Below are 21,222 nucleotides of genomic sequence, written 5' to 3' on the forward strand. Positions count from 1 at the left end.
ATCAAGTACAGATCCTGCCTGTCAGACTCTCGCCTCTCATCTCTAATGCACATCCTGTTGTCTATTTTCACAACCGAGCCCTTTCACCCAAAGCCAGCTGTTGACTTGTAGATGCAAGCAGCTAATCGCTGACTGAACCAGGAAGAAAGGAGCAGGCCTAGTACATCTACATCTTCTACTATTTTTGAAATAGAGGAAAACAGTCAGGAGATGAGTGATCATGAAGATGACATCCTGTAATATAACAGAACTTTTAGTGCTTTTAAATAGCAGTAACTTGTTGTCAGTGTTTAAAAAGCTGTCATTTCATTCGGTTTTCAGTGTTTGAAAAGCAGTCATTTGTAGGCTACAATTAGTTTTCAGTGCTTGAAGAGCAGTCGTTTAATTTAGTTTTCAGAGCTAAAAGAGCAGTCATTTAATTAGAAAGCTACATGCTAACAGACTTTAAAGAACATATTGTTGACATATTGTTGATAATATTGACATATTGTTGTACTGCTTTTATTCATTTTCAATTGGAATTAAGGTACATGTCACGTTACCCATGTATCCCTCTATTTTGTTCACCCTGTGAGGTGGGTCATGGAAAAAATGTTTTAAAAAAAAAGGTGAGAACCAAGCAACAACCCCGGGTTCTCCCCTGAGAACAAGAGCAAAAAAGTTATGTGCACCCCTGATTATGTTCACACAAGTGCTACATTTTGTATTTGTGGAATCTCTCCATGTTCATTTATTCCATAATCTGAGTCATGATTTTTTGTTTTCTAGTTAGAATTGTAGAATGGCTTTATACACGTTTTTTTTCCCTCAATCCAACTTGGGTTTTTTTCCAGTGCGTCATTGTAAGATGTAGATAAACCCTAAATGGTCTTTGACTCTTCTCTAGTCAATGTGGGAAGAGTGTTTTGGCCAATTTGAGGTGAATATGCCCTGGGATTCTGTCTGGGATGTTTTTTTAAATCTTTTATATTTTCGTTTCTGAGTATTTATTAGATTTATGTTTCCCATTTGATTTAAAAAAGATAGAATTATTGGCATATCTCTGTCGTTTAATTGTATTCTATTCAATTTATAAGTCATTTTCTGATCCCTTTGCTTCAATGGCATGACATTTAAGCATTTTTCCTAAGGTTTTGTTCCAGTAGGAACAAAGTGAGGGAGTGTGAAAGAAAAATGCAGATGATCAATTCTTTGAATGATGTTTCACATGTTTATTTAGAACAAAAGCCTTTTTTGGATGTTACGTAACTTTTAAAACGCATTGCCTTGGGGTTTTAATGTGTTTCTCAGAGCTCACATGAAAAGATGGTTCTTTTGTATAATGCCACACTGAATTGTAAAGACCAGATCACATTCCATCTTCACTCAACCTTGTGTGGCGATAAGAATAACCCCAGTGTGTGGGTGGGGGTGCCATCTGCCGCCCTCTGTTCTGTGGTCCGCATGCTCGGCGGCTGGGGGCTGACCAGAGACCTGATGGGGGCGCGGAGCTGCCCGGCATGGCGGAGGCGCATGGCGGACCGCTCTGCGCCCTTGGCTGATCGCTGTAGGTTAGCTGCCACTAGGTACAGGAGGTGGGCGCGCTGGGGCACGGTTGGGTCCTGGAGGGACTGCATGCCGTTGTGGGTGTGGGTTGGGGTGTGGGGGGCGGCTGTTGGCCTTTTGGTGCGGCCCGGCTTCTCTGTGGCGGGGGCCTAGGGTGCTGGGGGTGGTGGAGGGCCTGTATATCTGCCGGCCTGCCGGCATCGGCGGGGGGGAGTAACTTCGAGGTGCCCGTGTATGGGCACTTGGCACTCGTGCCGGGTGAGGTGTCTGGTCGGCTGCGATGGGGCGGGGCTCCCCCCTTGCGCGGGACGTGGGTGGGCATGGGGGTCCTGCCGGCTCGCCCATGGGGCGGGTGGCTCGTGTGGGGTGTTGGACTGTCACCGTGGCCTGTATCCAGGCCTGCAGTCCGTGCCTTGCACCCGCGGCCTGGGTTCTGTGCCTGCAGCTGCGTCTTGTTCCTGCACCTAGGGGTTGGTTGTATGTGTGCGCCCCTGGGGTGCGGCGTCTCCTCGTGCTCCCTCGGACTGGGTAATGCTACTTGGGGCTGGGAGTGGGGATTGCTCCAGGCCCTCTGTCTTCTCCTGTGGCCGCAGGGCAGGGTACTCGGGGCTTTCCTGCAGCCATAGGGTGTCTACAGGGCTGCGGAGTTCGGGGGTCTTCGGGGCCCTTTCCGCTGCTTGGAGGCCCCGCGACATAATACTGACCTTCTACACCAGTACCAATGGAGATAAGTCATGTACACCTCACCAGTGGACATCTTACACACACACACACACACACACACACACACAGACACACACACACACACACACACACACACACACACACATACAGGCGGTCCCATCACACACGCACACACCACCACACCTGCTTTGAGTGTACCCAGCACCCTCCTTCATCTCTTTTCCTCCCTCATTTACTGCCATAATTATGACAGGAAGAGGCCAGGTGACCAGTTCTAGTTCCAGTTTTCCTGGACCTAATTAACTGTTTTTCAATACATGTTGTCATCCAATGTTTATTTTTTTGTGTAAATGTTGTTTGGTTCTATGTCTAATTGTTTTACCCGTGGTTATTCTCCCCCTATTGGAGTAGTGGTCAGTTGTTTATAGACCCAAACATGATAAATAGTTCTTCAAAGAGGGGAGTTGGTGGTGGTTCTCTATAACCAAAATTTGTGCTCTCGTCATCTTATAGGTCATCCACAGGACAGTTATTACAGCAGTTCTTGATGATTTAAGAATGAATAAAGAGTTGCATTGCAGGTTGAGAACTTGAACTCCACTTACAGACTACTTCTGTCCTAGATGCAACGGCATACAAATACTCTGTGTTGTACGCCCAGCATGCTGAAAACACAGGTTCAAGAAAAAAAAAAGGGGGGATGCGACGGTATGGAATTTTCACAGTATGATAATCGTACTACTCAATATCACTATATTCTGTATACCATGGTATCATATTTTATGTCTTTCTGTTTGGATATTAATATAAACATATTTCGAATATTTCAGATATTTTGGAGAGGGCTTTGTTGGTTGTGTGATCCTAACTGCCATCAGCCCTCTTTCACTATTCAATTAATTCAAAGGTGTAATGGTAGTCTAGTCATGGGGTTCTCAAACTTTTAGGCTGCCGAACCCTAAAAAACAAGTCAAAAAGTCTCGTGACTCCATCATTTGGATTCGCTAATGTTGGATCTAACAACAGCATAGTTACGTACACGTACAAACCTCCATAAAGTTGGCACCCCATGTGATTAGAATTTGAATTAAATGATTGCCATTTGTGCTGTGTTTGTGCTCAATTGTGCAGTAAAAATTCTAATTTGTACTGCTATGGGTTTTGATATATTAAATAACAATTATAATAATTGTTCTTTTTATAATTATGATAAGAAAATATATATATATTTCATGAGCTGTTAAGTAATTTTCCACCCCATCATTGTCCATATGGCTCGATGGGTGACCAAACGCCGTGTTTTGATTTGTGCAGGACAAAATTGTATTTAATTTTGTGAAAAAATATTTAATAAAATAATACATTTTTATACATTTTTTCAAATTTTTGTGCATGTTCAGAAAGTCATCTGGCCATCCCCAGAAAACATTTGGCGATACCCCCAGGGGTGTGAACCCACAGTTTGAGAACTACTGGTCTAGTCTCTTGCAGTGGGACGTACAATATACTGTCGGGCTGAGGAGAATCACACTGATTCAATAATCGTATTATTAAAAGCATAAAATGATTTTAAATGATTTAACTGAATAAACCCTGTAGCCGCGGGTGAGGATGGCGCTGACACTGGAGCTGCCATGCTTCGCGCTCCAGGCAGGGAGGGAGGGAGAACCAATGTTCATTGCAATCTCCGGGGATTTTAACCATGTCACCCTGACAAAAACTCCTAAAATTCTCCCGGTTTGTGAAGTGCCACATTAGGGAGAACCCCAGAGGAGTTGTTTGTATAGTCGTTGTAATTGTTGTAGTTGTAATAAATGAGAACATAAAACATTGTATTATAGCTTTTATTTTTTTTTGAAAATTATTTTTAATTATTTATTATTATTATTATTATTATTATTATTATTATTATTATTATTATTATTATTATTATTATTATGAAGGATTGAGGATTAATTTTGTTAAGAACAATGCCCAGACACAATAGCGACCTCATGTCTCTACATTCTCATTATGAAAACAAGAAGCTGTACATCTAAATGTTTTGCAGGATTGCACAGCGAACACAGCCAAAGTCGATTTGCTATTGCTAATTTTGTGTGTCACAGTTCACCATGCTTATGGATTCAGTGCCCATGTTTATGGATTAATTTTTTCCTAAATGTTTGTTTGTAACAAAAAATAACAATACAGTGAAAATGGTGAGGATATTTTGAGGTCGTTGCTAAGTTATGCCCCAGCAAGTCAAGTTAGACGTAAGTAAAGTTGCAAGCTGTCCAAAGTTAAAATGGTCCTCATCAAATATATATATGGTTAAATCGAAATGGAATATTTATGAAGTGAATCAGTTTGATAGGATGTCAAGGAATCCATTTCACGTTATGGGAGCAATCAAAGACATCACACCTGTCTTAAAGACAGTGGGTATACAGTGGACCATGTACATTAGTCAGCAGTTTCTCGTCTCATCGCAGGTGAAAGCTGTTTTCTCATGACATTATTTAGCATAGCACTTTTTCATGCTCTTCAGATAACACACAGTTTATGTCTTTAGAGGCCTTGCATAGTCTTTCAGCATAGTCAAGTGAACTTTCTTTATATAGCCCATAATCATAGTGAAGTGTCAAGGGGTCCCCCGGTCCCCACAGTATCCCCTTGTCTTAACCCAAAACTGGGCAAGGAAAAATGGGCAAGGAAAAATCTAAGGAAAAGTGAGCACAATGGGATGGATCACTCTTCCAGGCCAGCCCGGCTGCGATTGCTGCCAAGTTGGCAACATTATGAGCTCTGTATAACACTTTCACACTACATGCTATGTAAGCTACACAGTATGGGAACATGCTGGGCTGATGCATGGCGCTGCAGTTAAACACCTCAAATAGAGATGTGGGTCAGCAGAGGTCCAGGTCCAGGGTGGTTTGGGACTCAAGCCAGTCACCTCCGAACCGTCCTGCATCAAGGTCCATAGTACAGAAGCAGCCGTCCATGGAGCCCTGCATGGAGCTTTTCACATATACGCTCACACAGACTGATACCTTTACTCATGCCAAAACACTCACAGAATCATGAAAAGTCTAGTATTTTATAGGTAAGCAGAAGGACTTTAAAGTCCCATCTGAAATTATCTGGGAGCCAGTGCAAAGTACAACAGAAATATGGTCAAACCTTCTAGTATCTATCAGGATTCTGGCAACATGGTTCCCTACAACCCACAGGCTTTTAACACTCATCATCCCAAGGCCAGCAAGTAACACATTACAATCGTCCAGGTGGGATTTTACAAATGTGTGAACTCTGGTCTTGCATCACTCAGAGATAAAAACGGGGGCATAGCTAGCTGACCTTGTGCAGATGAAGATAATAGTGTTTTGTTTTTTTTCCTTTTCATCCCCTCAAATGATTGGCAGCAGTAAATGCATCCTGCAATGCTTGGTTGAATATGTGGTCTGGGAGGGTGATTGGCAAAGGATGAGGGGAGCAAGAGGAAGAAAACCCCCCCAAAATATATGTTCCTCAGCCATTATGCGCATAAGACCTTTACACGCATTTGTGAATCCATTTGTGTGAAGCTTATACTGTTTTCACACCAAAATTATCTGTGCTGCTGGTGCGTACCCACGCACGGACACTCCATGCTGCCTGCGTGTCCTTCGGTGGTGGGGAGCGGGGGCCGGCACGGAGCGCGGGGGTTCTCCGCTGTGGTCCCCACGGTGTGATCCCCACGGTGTGATCCCCATGGTGCGATCCCCACACTCACAACATTTCACAGTCCCCCATGGGGAAAGAAGTCAATAACTTCTGATTTTGGATTGTAAATGGAATATGAAATGATGGAATGATACACGGATATTCCTGTACAATAATGCCAGCCGGGAGAATTTCAACGTGTTTCACATCGTGCTGGCAAAGGGGCCAAAATTAGCGGTTCAACCTGGGTGTCCTGTTCACATCAGAGCCGATCGGCGGTGGAGATGATTATAACCTGAATATTAGTGGGTGACAAATGTCGATTGTTCGCGGGTGTTACCAGGTTTTTGGTGCAGTGGGAAAGGGGTATTATTTTGTATGTGCGTGACTGACATTTTATTTGTGTGAAGTGCATTATGTTTATTCATGTGAAGATTGTTGCGTAGAGCTGTGGTTCTTGGAGCTTTTTTCCTCACCTGAGCAATTGTGCAAGGGTGTAGGGGCTATGAAGATGTTTCCGCGGGGCCCGTCACATGGCGCTGCCAAGCTTGGGGGGAGCTTTGTTCCTTGGCAACACGCCACTCCACAACCCTCTGCCAGGCGAACTGTGCCCCGCTCCATTTGGTTTAGCAGACAGAGGAAGCCGGCAACAATCCATTCTTTTCGATAGGCTGCTGGCACGAATCTGAGGCGCTGTCACAGCAACTCAACAACAGATTGGCTGTCAACATACTGGAACTACTCTGTATATCACCACCATCTATTAAAAGCACGATCTTACCGCGGGGCTCCCCTTCTTTGTGTGCGCTCTGAATAGTTCCATGACATCGTGGATTTGGCATATGGAGAAAGAATAAATCTCTTGGTGGGCCTGTCAATATTGTATTACTGTATAATCAAACTTGTCAGAATAGCAGAAAAGTTTGGCAGAAAAGAGAAAAACTCATCAAACAGGTAAAACTTACAGAGTTTAACAGTAATGCCGTGTATTGCACCATTCTTCTCATTCAATCTGATCTGGTCTCTGTAGTTGTTTGGGGTGTATTGAAATACTTATTAAGTATTAGTAACCCTTTTGTTAAAAAAAAATATCATTTTTCATAATACCTTACAAAAATGTAACATTATATTTTATATACGTTAGTAGCATTACCCACAGTTAGCACATCGCTTCTCAGTGAGATTGGTTCTCAACATGATCCAAATTCGAGCCCTTTACACCCTTGTTAATACTTTTTTGAACATTCCTCAACCAACTGAAAAATACCATTATATGCTATAATAAGCAACAAGGAAATCAGAAAAAAACTGCTTGGTTAATAGAGGTAATTGTGTTGTTTTCCAAGAAACGCACTGTACTTTGTTGGATACAAATAACAAATACATGCCCATTCAATGCAGCAAAAGGAATTGCAAATGCTGGCAGTCAAGCTGGGCTGAGCACACACTCATCAAATCCCAGAGGATCGGAGCCTGGAAAGGCTCCGAGAGTTTGAGTCATTTTTGGCCAATTTATGTTAAATAAAAGACCTCCGTGGGGGAACTTGAATATTCGTCTCTTTTCCTCAATCCAAACCCCAAGGGCATTGTCACGATGAATTAACCTGCTAACTTTCTAACAAAATTATATCTAACTGACCACAACTAGCTACGCTGGCTTATCAAATTTGCCACATCTGGCTTTCACTTAATGTGCCAGATCTTTGCATTCTTGCGGGGAAAGGCGGACCCCACCACCAGCAATGGAAACAGTATATACAGGAGCGCACACACAAAACAAATTAATGAAATGACTGTCTCTTATAAAGTGCCAGTTTATCAAACACGGCATTTTTTTTTAACAAAATAATCTCACAGATTACCACTTTAACTATAGCTGTTAGTTTGCAACAGATCATGTTTTTTACTTTTTAAATTACTTTTTGCACAGTAAGATGGAAAGAAGCCAAAAAAGGCAGAGGACTGAGTGAGTATAAAAATTTGACTTGTGTGACCCCTGGATGTATTAGTGGAATTGGATGTGCACTTAAATGGCTGTCTATTCATTTAAATGAAAGTTGCTCATACGGTGCATGGACCTAAAAGCAAGCAGGAGAATTTTCCTGCCGTTTGGGGCTCTGCAGGACCACCATGAAGTAGCTCTGTAGTCAGCTGAGCTAGCTCATGGCTGAAAAGGCATTAATATTCTAAGCATTTCAACATTCGCTGTCAAGTTCTTGTGGTTAACTAGAGCTAACTAGAGCTTTTACTTTGGTTCCAGTAATAAGTCAGGACAAAATAAACTTTTACTTCAATGTACAGTAAGCACCAAATAAAATCAGTACTGTAGGTGATGAACTGACGCTGGCTCTGTCTTCTCAGCAGGGGCGAGAAGTTTAAGAACTCTGCTGATATGGCCATTGAATGCGGAAAAGTTACTGCAATTCTTTTGAAATTGCAAAATTAATCTTACTTAACAATTTAGAAGTACATAATATCAAGGGTATTTTGTTCCTATTATCATACTGTATGTTCATATTTGTTTTAGAGAAGTGTGTCTTCCCTGGGAAAATGCCGCTGGTGGTGTATATTGCTTGCAAACAAGCAAGAGTTATACTGTAGCTTAATGTTAGTACATGTATCACTTTCTGAAACACATATATAATTCAATAAACCCAGTGGTATTTGAGATAGAAAAGCACAAAGATGGAAAACACCCTAGATTGAAAAGCCTAAATAAACACAGGCAGCAGCAGAGATGATTATGCCAAACTCCTATTCATCTAGGGAGAAATCTCTTTGAATCCATAGCCCTTTATAATGGCGATGGCATATGAAGTTATGTCAAACTCGTAAGGGCTATTAGAGCACTCCTTGATCTGTCTATTGATCAACCAGAGATGAAATGTTCAACTCTTTGTTGAGAGTCGGTTCTGGTCGAGAAACTCGATAAAATGAGTCGTTCCATTTTCTGACTCTTGTTTAATTTGATTCAGTTGGTAGCGAAGGATGAAGGTGAATCAGAAGAGCTCTTTGGCTCTATTCACGATTCTTGTACAATCAAGTCCATTAGGCAACCAGCGTCAGCTCTTTGTTCTTCATTTTTACCATCAGAATGTTAGCCAAAATCTGTAAAAGTGAATCAAGTTTTCAAACTTTTATGCTGAAAAGAAGCAGACTTGTCCGTGTGTGTCCGAGAGTTTTTCTGTTGAATTTGTAAAAGTCGAACTGGTCAAATTGGCACATTCAGAAAATGACCTTCAAGATACAGGTTATGAAAAACAGACCGTCACGATCAACCAAAAAAGTTAATTTATATCAAACCTAAATGTGCGCTGTACTCACATTCTTACTGTAGAAAAGTATGAACATGTTCGGCTAGCATCAGAGGGTGTGGGGGATTTTGAAAATTAGAAAATTATTGTCCCGTGAAGAGGATATTAAGGCTTAAGAATGGAGATATATTTTGGGGCGTAATTCCCTTGATTGACAGACCTCTCATTTGCATTTGAGTGTTTTTACCCCTGCCTCCCAACCAGCACACCAATACGCCAGCCCGTTGGCCAAATTTGGAACGTTATGGCTTTCAACCAAGATGGTGGTGAGTGTGAGCCCCAAAAATCATCTCTTCCGAGACCGACTGTTTTATTTCATCCAGCCTATGTTTTGTCCTGACGCTCTCTTTGGTTTTACCGCCATATTTCAAGCTTTTTAAACACTTTCTACTTCTACGCTCTCCGATGTCTGATGTCCGACCTTTGAGTTTCCATATTTAAAGGCAAAACTCGCCGTTGAATAGGAAAAAAGTGTCATCAAATCGGCAAGCTTAAAAAACGACCTTCACACAAAAAAGGCAATTTTTCTCAAGCTAAAATGTGTGCTGTACTCACATCCACACTGTAGAATGGAAAAATATCAATATGCCCTGGCGTCGGGGGGGTGAGCGCGGGCTGCAAGACAATGGTCAGGCACGATTGAACAAGCATGCCTGTTCCATGATGTCTCACTCACAGGCCTCCCCAGGCCCACCGGTATTAATTACAATAAGACAGGATTTCTATTGCCAAGCGCGAAACTTTCCAACCAGCAGCCCCCACAAAGACATGTTCTTGGCAGGGAGAGAGTATAAAATCTAAAAAAATAAATAAATAAAAAATGTGAGATATAAAGGTGAGGTCTCGTCTTTCTTTTATCTCGGGGCTAGAGAGAAAGAGGATGAGTCAGCAACAGAGGGAGTAACAATGTCACTTCACCGAGACTCCATCCTGTTTTCCAGGATGAGCCAGCCAGATTCCTTGTTTCTGAGGTTTGCCCATACCTCACACCTTTGTTACTCTGCAAATGACTGTACAATTACACAAAACACCGGACAAAAGCGTAGTGGGAGGATCTGTGATTTGGCTTTTTTTGGAAACACCATTGTTGGAGGCAAAACGCTCCAAACTTGAATTTGTTTCAGTCGTTTTGCTGTTGTGAGATTTGTCAAAGAATTTCCGTCTGGACGTGACAAAAACTTCCCAGCCAGCGAGTTTAGCCAGAAGAATTTTTTTATTTTATTTTTATCCACTTTCCACTACTAGCCCGCTCCATGAAGACTCACAACTATAGGAGTGGGGAAGAGGAGAATGGTGTAAATCCATCCATAGAGCGGACGTATGGGCCGGGGCCCCCTTCTGGATTTGTGTGTCCAATTCAATTAAATTGATATTGTTTACTAAGGCGTCAGATTGTTTCCCGAAAACCGCAGGCATCTCAGAAAAAAGGGAGAGCTGTTTTAACCTTTACAGGATCATAGGCTGATTTTGCGTGTACCCCATGCTGGGCTACGCTCATCTACAGTATAGTGCTTTTCCATCATCCTGAAACAGCTTGTGTTGATGTTAATGAGCCATTGCTTCGCAGGTAAAACACACCCCATGCTGTCAGTTTGAATACTAATTATGTTTGGCTCATTTTTGATGCCTTTGCCTCTGCAGGGTCGACTCCTATCAGAGCCATTGTTGAACTTTGAATGCTTTCTTTGGCAAATATGTTGATTTCATTTGAATGTCTCATTGGGGATCATGGCTGTAGACAGACATTTGGCACCTGGTTGATTGATTCAAAGTGATTTAAAATGCCTGCTTCCTGTGGAGGGAAACATTGCATGTCAATGCACGGCAGTCTGACTCATGTGTCAAGGTCATGTGCGGTGAGGATCTGTACAAATGGCGCTCACGCTCACTTACCGACCTCCGGTGATGTTAATGCTTTCTTCACCTGCATCTAGGTGTAAAGTAAGTGTTTTCTTTCTCTACCTAAACCAGGGTCCACCCCAAGTGGTAACCATTATGGCTGCAATAAGACTCAGTGCCAATGCAGAAGTGCTTGAAACTGCATTTCAGTTTCAGAAAGCTCTCATTAGAAATACCATAACGTTCAAAGCCTTTTAGACTTTCAATATCTAAGTTTACTTCTTCTAATGGCCGTCTTGTTTGGGATTTTGGAAATTATGCTCCCAGGGAGAACATGTTCAGGCTTACCCCTCGGCCACACCAGAAGCGACACGTCAGCGTGTTTAACTTTGTGGAAATCTCCTGCATCCTCCTCTGGTTAATGTGACGAACCCAGTGCGGCCGTCCCTGCCTTCTCCTTCAGACACATGGAGGAGAACTGACACCGCCTTCCTCCTGTTAACAGCCACAATGTATTTATAGATTATTACTCATTCCAGCGATAAAACATGTTTTATTTAAAGATTATTATTCATTCCTGCAATAAAACGCAGGAATGGAAAATGAAGTGGTTGAAAAGGAAAGCAAAAATTCATTGAAAGTGGAAAAATTTCACCATTTCACCAGTTAAAGTCTCAAGAATGCTGCTTACGCAAGCGTATCGTAAATGGAATAAAGTCTGAACCAAAATAAATTGACAAATCGTCATTTGATGCAACCCTTTCGCGTTGATGATGTGTCGCTGATGATGTGGTTTCCCAGGGGTTAAATAGAGTATATTCGGTAGCTTAGTTCCCTTGATGGACAGGTCTCTCATTCGCGTTCGAGCCAATTTGTTTCTTCCTTCCTGCGACTAGTGGTCACCTCTGGTGATTTCACTCCTGCCACCCCCCCAGAATACCAAGAATAGCCCCCAGAAGCCCCCGCTGCCCAAATTTACAAGTTGTGGCTCATAGTGGAGAGCGTAAGCTCAAACTCGAGGCTTCAAATCATCTCTGATACAGGGTCAATTTTATTTAAGTGAAACGTTAATTAAAGAGGCTGCACTTGTTACCACTTGTTCACTTCTTCCTTACATTACAACTTGCCAACATGTAATGTTTTGTTTGTTTTCAGAGTTTTTATTCTATTTTGTTTTATCTGAGAAAAGACATATAGCGAACGTAAAATATTCGGTTTGAAGTCGGCAGCAGCATGCCATAATTAAAATGTTATGCTCCAGATAGGCCTAAATATCATTTTTTGTTTGTTTATAAATAGCCTTTATTATATGATATATATATATATATATATACATGTATATATCTTTACATGAGAATATGTATGCCTAAAGCTGAAGGAAATTCTTTGTGTTTACTTGTTGCCCCAAGAAGCGTAGGCGAGTGTAATATGTATTTATTTTTTAAATAGTGTTATGTACGTGAGTCTATTAATAAGACTTATTTTATATGGAATATAATGTATAAGCAAAACCTTCTTTTCAATTAAAAATATTGTAAATCTACATGTCTTGATGATGTCATTCTTTATATAGCCTGCCTATCAATTGTTTTTAAGCTCAGTAAACACAGATAATATTCTACTGGAATTTCTCCCGTTTGTCTGTCACGTGGATCGGCACCAATGGAAACTCTGGCACTGAGAATGAATACATTAGAACTCCATATGAACATAAACAGTGATATAAAATCATGAGTCAACGTAGTTTCTCCCACCCACAAACTCCCTGTTTATCTCATAAAACGTGGAAGAAAGAAAGTAGAGAAAGAAAAACAAGGAAAAAAAAAAAATGCACTGTGCAGTTTGAGGCCAGACACTGGAGGACAGCCCTTGCTTTGTGTTTGCTCCAGTGCCTTCGGTTTTGAGCCTCGGAGCCCTCGACTCCGTCAGTCAGGGCTGATTCCCCTTCCTCGTGAATGAGCAGATAGGGGATGTGGGGGAGATGGGTTGGGAAGGGCAGGGGGGTGAGGCTCATATCTACAGCCTGACAGGCTCAACACCTCCCCTCACTCTGGGGACACCACACCAATCATCCCCTCTCTAACCCCCACCCCCCCACCCCCCGCCTCATTCATCCGGGCCTCCACTCCCGCCCGGCACCCAGCGTGCACAACCTTGCCTTTTTATTTAAATGCGATAAATATTTAATTTGAGAAACGTGTTGCCGAAGATCACACGAGCACACTCTCACAAAGGACCCTCAGCTGAATATGCAACACTCTGATAAATATTTCAGCGTTTTCCACTCCCCCCGCACCCGACCACGCTGTTGACTCACCAGGAACCCGGAGCCCCACCCTGGCCAGAATTAAACATATTTTCGCCTGCAGTATTTATTCTTTGGAGAAACAAGCAGCAGAACCCTTGCCCTTTTTTTTGCTGATTTCCAGAAGTGACTGTTACCGTGTAGGATTTGTCGTGTAATCTGCTTTGTTTCATGTAGTGTAATGTATATGATCTCTGGTTGTTCTCTCCCATACACACACAGTTGCCAAGACTGTGTATCATCAGACACTCCACAAATTCACGCTCTGCTCCGCGCCGCGCCGTGTGCATCCATCCTGCTGAGAGCATATCACAATCACTGGATATCCCTGGCAAATCCCGCCGCTATTACGACTAACTTGCAAAGTGACTCACGCCTAAATCCTTGTCAACCACGAAACACACGTCAACCTCAAAAATACAAATTTTGCCGCCTCTTTATATTTTTACATACCGATATTTATTTTCGCGGCGAATGGAGAATGGCGACTTTTGTGATTCAATTTAAATTCCCTGTTGCTTCGTTCAATTGGTTTTGACAGCACTTCAAAGACGCGTTTTCGCTTGGAGGGGAAAAATGAAGCCGTCTCGATCATCTTTTTCAATCGCAACACTGCGATAATACTTGTTTTGCGCATACTCTCATCAACACATTCGCCGCAGTCCAAAAACTCCATGCCACGTCTGCAGCGCCACTCCTTCCTCATACGAGATGGGGGGGGGCGGGGGATTCATCAATAAATCAATTGTTAAGCTCCCAGCAAGTCCAAGCCAGCGCTGTAAAATTTATGAGCAGCAGTACAAACAGACAGCGGATAGATCGAAAGGGGTCCCGAAGGCAGCAGGAAGAGAGTCCTTAGCAATAACAACACAATCAATCACAACCAGCGCACATCACACGTGTGTTCCACCCGCTGTGCTCTATTCAAAATACATTGCCCACATTCTTCGCCTGCTCTCCACTCCGTCGTCCTATCTTATGGCTTCATTAAAGGTATGTAGCCCTGTCCAATCCCTATATATTGATTTGTGATAATGCTGATACTGATAATACTGATTTGTGGTAATTATAATATGTAAAATCACACAAGAGAAAGCATTCTGATGCTCGGATTTCATCATTGTGCCCAAATACAAATTGGAAGCTCCTAGGGGCATACTCAAACGTGAATTATATTGTGGTTAATCATGTTTGCAGGGAGCGGGGTAAAGTTCTCGGAGGTCTCCCCCTCATTCCCCTTTTTAATGCTAGGGACAAGGAGGGGAGGGGAAGATTTGCCTCTGGCATGCTCACAGCATCCGCCATGGGTCGGCTCATTATTCTTGCCATGCAACAAACACTGCAGTCCGCATTGGAGAGGCAGTGCCTGGACAACAATCTCAAAGCTTCGGAGCGGGGAGCGAGGCAGAGAACTGATATATGCACATGAATTTACAGTGAAAACGCAGGTGGAAATGCAGCTCTGCAGCAAGTCAGTGGCGGGCGGCAAAAATCATCAATTGGAAACATTTGCTGGTTTCCTACACATACACTGCACATCAGTTTCACACCACAACTAGATGGAATCGATGAAAAATGCAGAGAACGGATGAATGTTAAGGGGAAGGGGTGGTAGAGGGAACGGACTGGGCATTCCCGAGCAACACGCCAGCGACACACCACTGATCAGCTAAACCACACAAAGGAAGGTCGGGCGTCTATGAAAATAATTGCTGAGGATTCAACACATCCACAGTAACTTTAGGATGAAAGTAGGATATCCCTAATGGTCCCCAATGTTCTCTGTCTTCCCAGGGTCAGGTGTATCGAATGTTCTTGGTCTCCCTCCCCAATTGTCTTGATCTCCCCAGGGTCAGGTCTCCACAATGTTCTTGGCTTACCCAAATTACTTTAAGACTAGTTTAAGGCAGGCACCAACTGGCATAGTCAGGACTATTTACAAGTGTCACTTTCTTGGCAGTTCAATTGATTTTTAGCTCAATCCCTATTACCGATGGCATCCAAGACGCTGTTTCAGGCTTTCTCCTTCATAGATGACAAAGCCTGGTAATCAGGGTTAGTTTGACAGTTATTGATGAGTCAATGACACTGAACAATGACGGGGACGACACCCACAAATTGTGGTTCAAAGCTCTGCCTTTTCCTTCAGAAGGCATCACCGGGTGTGATCTCAGCAGCAAAATTAGAGAGGACTTTATGGAGAGAGCACAGCATGTACTGTATATACCACAGATTTATATCGATCCATAGAATATCTACTTATTTGGTTGTTGAAGGTTCAGGTTTTTTCACAAGAATAGCTTAACAACTGCCAGGACAGTACATTTAGACAAAAACTGGGGTTACAACCCCCTGGAATATATGAAATGGTATGAAAATCATACCAGAAGCACTGAGAAAAATCTGTAATGCTGAATTAAGTAAGTTCAAAGTTCAATAGTCTGAACACACACTGTACAACAAAGGTAGAGATTTTTTTTCAGACCTCATTATCTGTCAGTTTGTTGATATAGATAGATACAGGAGATATATATGAATGCAATATACAATATACCTAAAATGAACAAAAAACAAATAGAAAAATTGGCACTATTCAATAAACAAGTCAAAAAAATTACCAAGACAAATATGGTAGTAATATTACCTACCTACCACCTACCTACTGTAAAGAATCAACAATAAACAACACAAATAAACCAACAATAAGTAATAAACTGAAAAAAATGATATATGTCCTTCTTCCTGTAAGATTAAAAAAAAAAACACTCATATCTCAACCCCCCTTCTCCCCCAAAAGATTCGGAGCCTCACTTTGCCTGTTGCCAATTCCAGCCTCTATTGGAATTATAACATCAAATGGACATGGGAGATATAGAGCTACAGGTTGGTGCTGATTTCATTTGAAGAACACTCCTGTCAGTGGAGATCAAATTTCAGCTCTAGTTGTGTAGCAACTGCAGTACATGATTTCTCCGAATCCGTCGTCATACGTTTTACCTGACATGGTGGTCAGTGCCTCAAGTGTCAAAGTACACATCTCTTTCAAAACAGGTTTTTATCTCTCAATCAAACTCCAATGTTGTCAGATCGATGTGAAGAGGAAATTTGACACTGCTTTGAGATGCATAATTTCATCGTTCAATATATTCTAGTTTCACACCCCAGGGTGGATAGCAGTTCACTGAAATATCTAAAGGTTACAGTAGGGATGAACATTTTTTTTCATGTTATTATGGATAACTTCTTTGTGTCAATTGATTTTTCTGTTTAAATGCACAGCGTAAGATGGATTTATGGATTTAAAAATAATATGTTTTACAGTTGATTGAGCTAGAGAATTAAATAGGTCAAGAAAATATGAATCAGATTGTCTCGTATGAAGTTCAACTTTGGACCTTTTAATGTTGATTTTACAATGAAAAATAATAATAATAAATATTGCTGTAGGCAGCAATTCACAGGGTCCAGCTTATTGGTGTTAAGTACGTATTACAGTTTTTTGTGTTATGTGAAATGCATCACAATTTACTAAATGTACAAACATCAAACATTGTGGGCATACGTTGGGTAGTTACATCTATAGTTTCTTTTAGATTGTGACTGACCTTCAGAGTGACCTTGACATATAAACGTAACGTAATTACATTCATGGAATTTCATTAATGGAACTTCTTATGGCATTACGTATGAAGCATTTCCATGAAGCATTTTGAAGATAGGTCACTTCTAAATAATTGTCTTTATTGTCTATTATTTTTTGTAATTTTTCAGCATCTGTAACAATGACAAAAATAACCTCAGTAATTACTTTTCACAACAATAATAACAAATATATTTCATTTAAAAAACATATAAATACATGTATTTGTAATTTCTACTTGATTGTACTTATTCTGTTAATAATGTACAATTTGAAAATTCAGCTTAATATCTTATTGGTCCATATTATAATGCAGACAACAATTATGTAACTTCAGCAATAATTTTGATTTATAATTATTATGGAATAATTTGTTAATGTCACAAGCACTTTCTGCCTGTTCATTAAAGTTTTTTAAGTTTAGCTGTAGGAAAATGTTTATATATGACAGTATTACAAACAGTAATAGTCTTTTATATTTTATTTTCAGCTATATCTTATCATTCTTATCTTACCTTGAATGCATTGAAGTATCCGCTGTGTCAGTGACGGGAGATGATGTTGTGTCTGTTATACGTCAATTTTGACATTCATGTAGGCTTTCTATAACAGTTGAAAATGTATTTGTAAAGTTTAGTTGCGTTAGTTACTTTGATTACATTTTCAGTAATTTACATTTTCCACGAAACACAAAAAACGTCATATTACTATTAGTAATTACCATTTCACATTTCACAATGGATTTGGATTTTGAACGCGTCGCTCAGTCAGACATTTCAGTGCTTTCCAGTGAACCAGTGACAAACCCTGTGGATTACTGTTTATTATATTTTTCATTATCAGAAAGTATTTGAACCACGGATTTAAAATATTAATTGAACAGATCTACTGACCTCAATCAGATAAGAAGCTATATAAATATACATGTAAATCAATTGAAAGAAGCACAATCGTTAATCGCCACACAGCACACCACACTACAACACATGCACGCACACACACACACACATGCATGAAATGAGGCCTCTGTGTTTAACCCATCCTGGCTTGTCCTTCCTCCGGGGGCACAGCCAGGAGCAGTGGGCAGCATTCGTGGACGCGCCCGGGGACCTGGTGATGAGTGTCCATCGCTGGTCAGACAATGATGTGTGCATGTTTTTGGGGGGGGACGCTCTCACCTCGTTCACTTTTGAAAGAGACGTGACGTCCGAGTTAACCAGACAAACTGAATAATTCGGGGCAAAGTTGTTCAGTTTTTCACTAATATCTGCTCGGTATGTGGTTCGATTTGGATGAAATTTAAACTACGAGATCCTTGTTACATAGCGGCAGACCGGTCAGAGTGCCCATGCTGACCCCCGTCCACCGCTGAAAGAGCATACAATGTGCACGTGAGCATCAGAACTGGACTGTGGAGCAATGGAAGAAGATGGCCTTGTCTGACGAATCACAATTTCTTCTACATCATCTTGCTCAGATTTCACCTCATCTACTAATGATCTGGCCGATCAGTTTTAAAAACTAAATGTGGCCCTCGAGCCAAAAAGTTTTCCCACCCTTGATTTAAAGGATCTGCTGCTAACATTTTGGTGCCACATATCACAGGACACTTTCAGAGGTCTTGTGTCCATGCGTTGATGGGTCAGAGCTGAGAGGAGCTACACAATATTAGTGGTTATTAGTGGTGGTTTTAATGTTGTGGCTGATCTGTATATACAGTATATATATACTGTATATATTCGCTGCAAAATCAAATGAGAAGCTTTCTTCTGAACTAGTCTGTTGATTTTCAGGAAAGTATTAAAAGGACCTATGTATCAAGGGGAAAATGCATCTTTTTAATTATATATTCAGGTCTTTCATTATACTTTAGTATACAGGTACTCCTCAATTAACGACCTACCTGTTTAACGACCGCTCGGACTTACAACAAGCTGTCCGACCAGTCGGTATTGTACGCTGCGTACACTACTGCGGCGTATGCGCTGCGGGCGCAGCGTCACAGCATCAAGCATCTTATCACGCAACACCGTTCTCAATCTCGTTCCGGAAGTCTGTCAATATTCACTACATGAGGGGATGTGGCGATTGCGAACGCCAGTCTCGCAATCACCACATGCTGCTCGCCAGATACGTGTGAATGTCCCCATGCATACACCACCACCGGTGATGCCTCCAATGAAGCCCCGGATCGAACCAGGCATTGCTGGACCATTGCTGAGAACAGCCAGAGTGTAGCAAAGCTGGATGTCTACCCCCTTGAATGCTTACTTGTACGTTGTTCATCTGGCAGACCAGCCACCCAAACCACCTGTCTGACTTCGATCATGGGGCAGTCCCACCGAACATGGTTGGTTCGCCTGCAGCGGCAGCACCCCTGCCAAGGCTTTGAGCAGCTGTCCTTGGGTCTGCCCTGGCGCTGCCCGCGGCTCCAAAGGACGAGGCAGAGCCCTGGCCAGCGCCCTCCAGGTCGTTGGGAAGGATGGGGTCCCGGCGACTCATGCGACTGGGGGCGGACACAGTGGGCCTCTGGAGGCCCTCCCATGGGGCACCGGGACGGGCTGGGGAGCCGGCCTGGGGTCCTGGGGGCGGACAAAGGGGCACCCCGAGCATTCTCCTCTGGGGCGCCGGGACGGGCTGGGGGCAAGGCGAAGCCCACGTGGGTCCTGGGGACAGGCTAGGGGCTGGTCCTCTGGCTAGCTCCTGGTCGGAGGGCCAGCTACGCGTTACGGCGTGCTCGCGCCACTCCTCGTCCCAGTGGCAGTGCCAGGCACTATTCAAACGGAACAGAAAGGTTCGCTGGCAACACAGGAACATAACATTAAAGGTATGAGCAGAGTTTGTATTTAGTTGTCATGCTCCGGACCACAGGTATTTCCACGTCCTGTGCCTCCGCTCTCCACTGAAAGACAGAACAACATATAAGAAGACTCTACCAGACGAGTGCTAAAGAGGCTGATTGGGCAGACCCAGAAAAGCTGCACCGCCATGGCCAAGCCAGCCCTGCAGACGTGGCTTAACCACACCCCCTCACCTGCCACATTTATCTTTAACACATTGCAGGAATGAGTTGTGTTTTTTTTTCAAGTATTTATCGTTATTTGCTCTATAATTAAGAAAAACATTAATTTGCATAAAACATCTGTAATTTTCCAGCCAATCTTGAAACACTTCCTAGTCATACTTCTATGTCCTTTTTCCTGCTTTAGTTTTGTTTATCGTTCAGTATACAGTGGTACTTTGACTCACGAGTTTAATTCGTTCGGGGACAGAGCTCGTAATTCAATCTGCTCGTATAGCAAATCAATTTTCCCCATTGAAATGAATTGTAATGCCATTAATCCGTTCCAGCCCCCAAAAAAACACCCCAATTTTTTTTTTTACGTGTTTTTAAATGAGAAAAATGTATGTATAAATAACAAATATTGTATAAAATCATAATAAAACACAATAAAATAGAATGTGTAGATCATTTTTGCCTTCTCACAGATGATACCCTCCGTCACGCTATCTCCTGCAAGCTGCTTCTCCGTCAACCACACCAACAGCAGATTCTCCATCTTTTCATGGACAGCGGTCCGCAGCTTAGACATTATTTTAACGCCCTTGGCTGGCGTAACACCCTTTATCGTCTCCTTCTGCTTCAGTATGGTACATATGGTAGAAGTACGACGCTCGTACTGCCTCGCCAATTCCATCACACGCACACCTCGCTCATGTTCTTCTATTATTTTGCGCTTTAAGTCAATGGACATCATCCGCTTCTTCTTCTCAGCACTTACTTTTTTCGGACCCATGGTTTGAAAAAAATAAATTGGCAAAATAACTGGACAAAAAGCACAAAACGTGAGCACAAAACACAAAAGCGATGCTTCCACCCTCAGGTAACCACGTGAAGTGAAGGCGTGAGACGCAGGATGCTGGCTGCATTCGCTCGCCAGGCCAACTAGCGGCGGCACCTGAAGCTCGCTCCTCGTAACTCAAATTTTTGCTCGCAAATCAATACAAAAAATCTACGGAACGACGGCTCGTAACTCGGAAAACTCGTATGTTGGTGCACTTGTAACTCAAGGCACCACTGTACATTTTCGCGAGGTGTACTAACACTTCACTTCACAGTGATGACTATTATTAGGAGAAAAAACTCTCAACACAAGGCTAGATCACTCCACTACTCGCTCCGATAGATAGGTTCTTATAAATAAAAA

Source organism: Zeus faber (genome assembly GCF_960531495.2).
Source record: "Zeus faber genome assembly, chromosome: 5".
Lineage (NCBI taxonomy): Eukaryota > Metazoa > Chordata > Actinopteri > Zeiformes > Zeidae > Zeus > Zeus faber.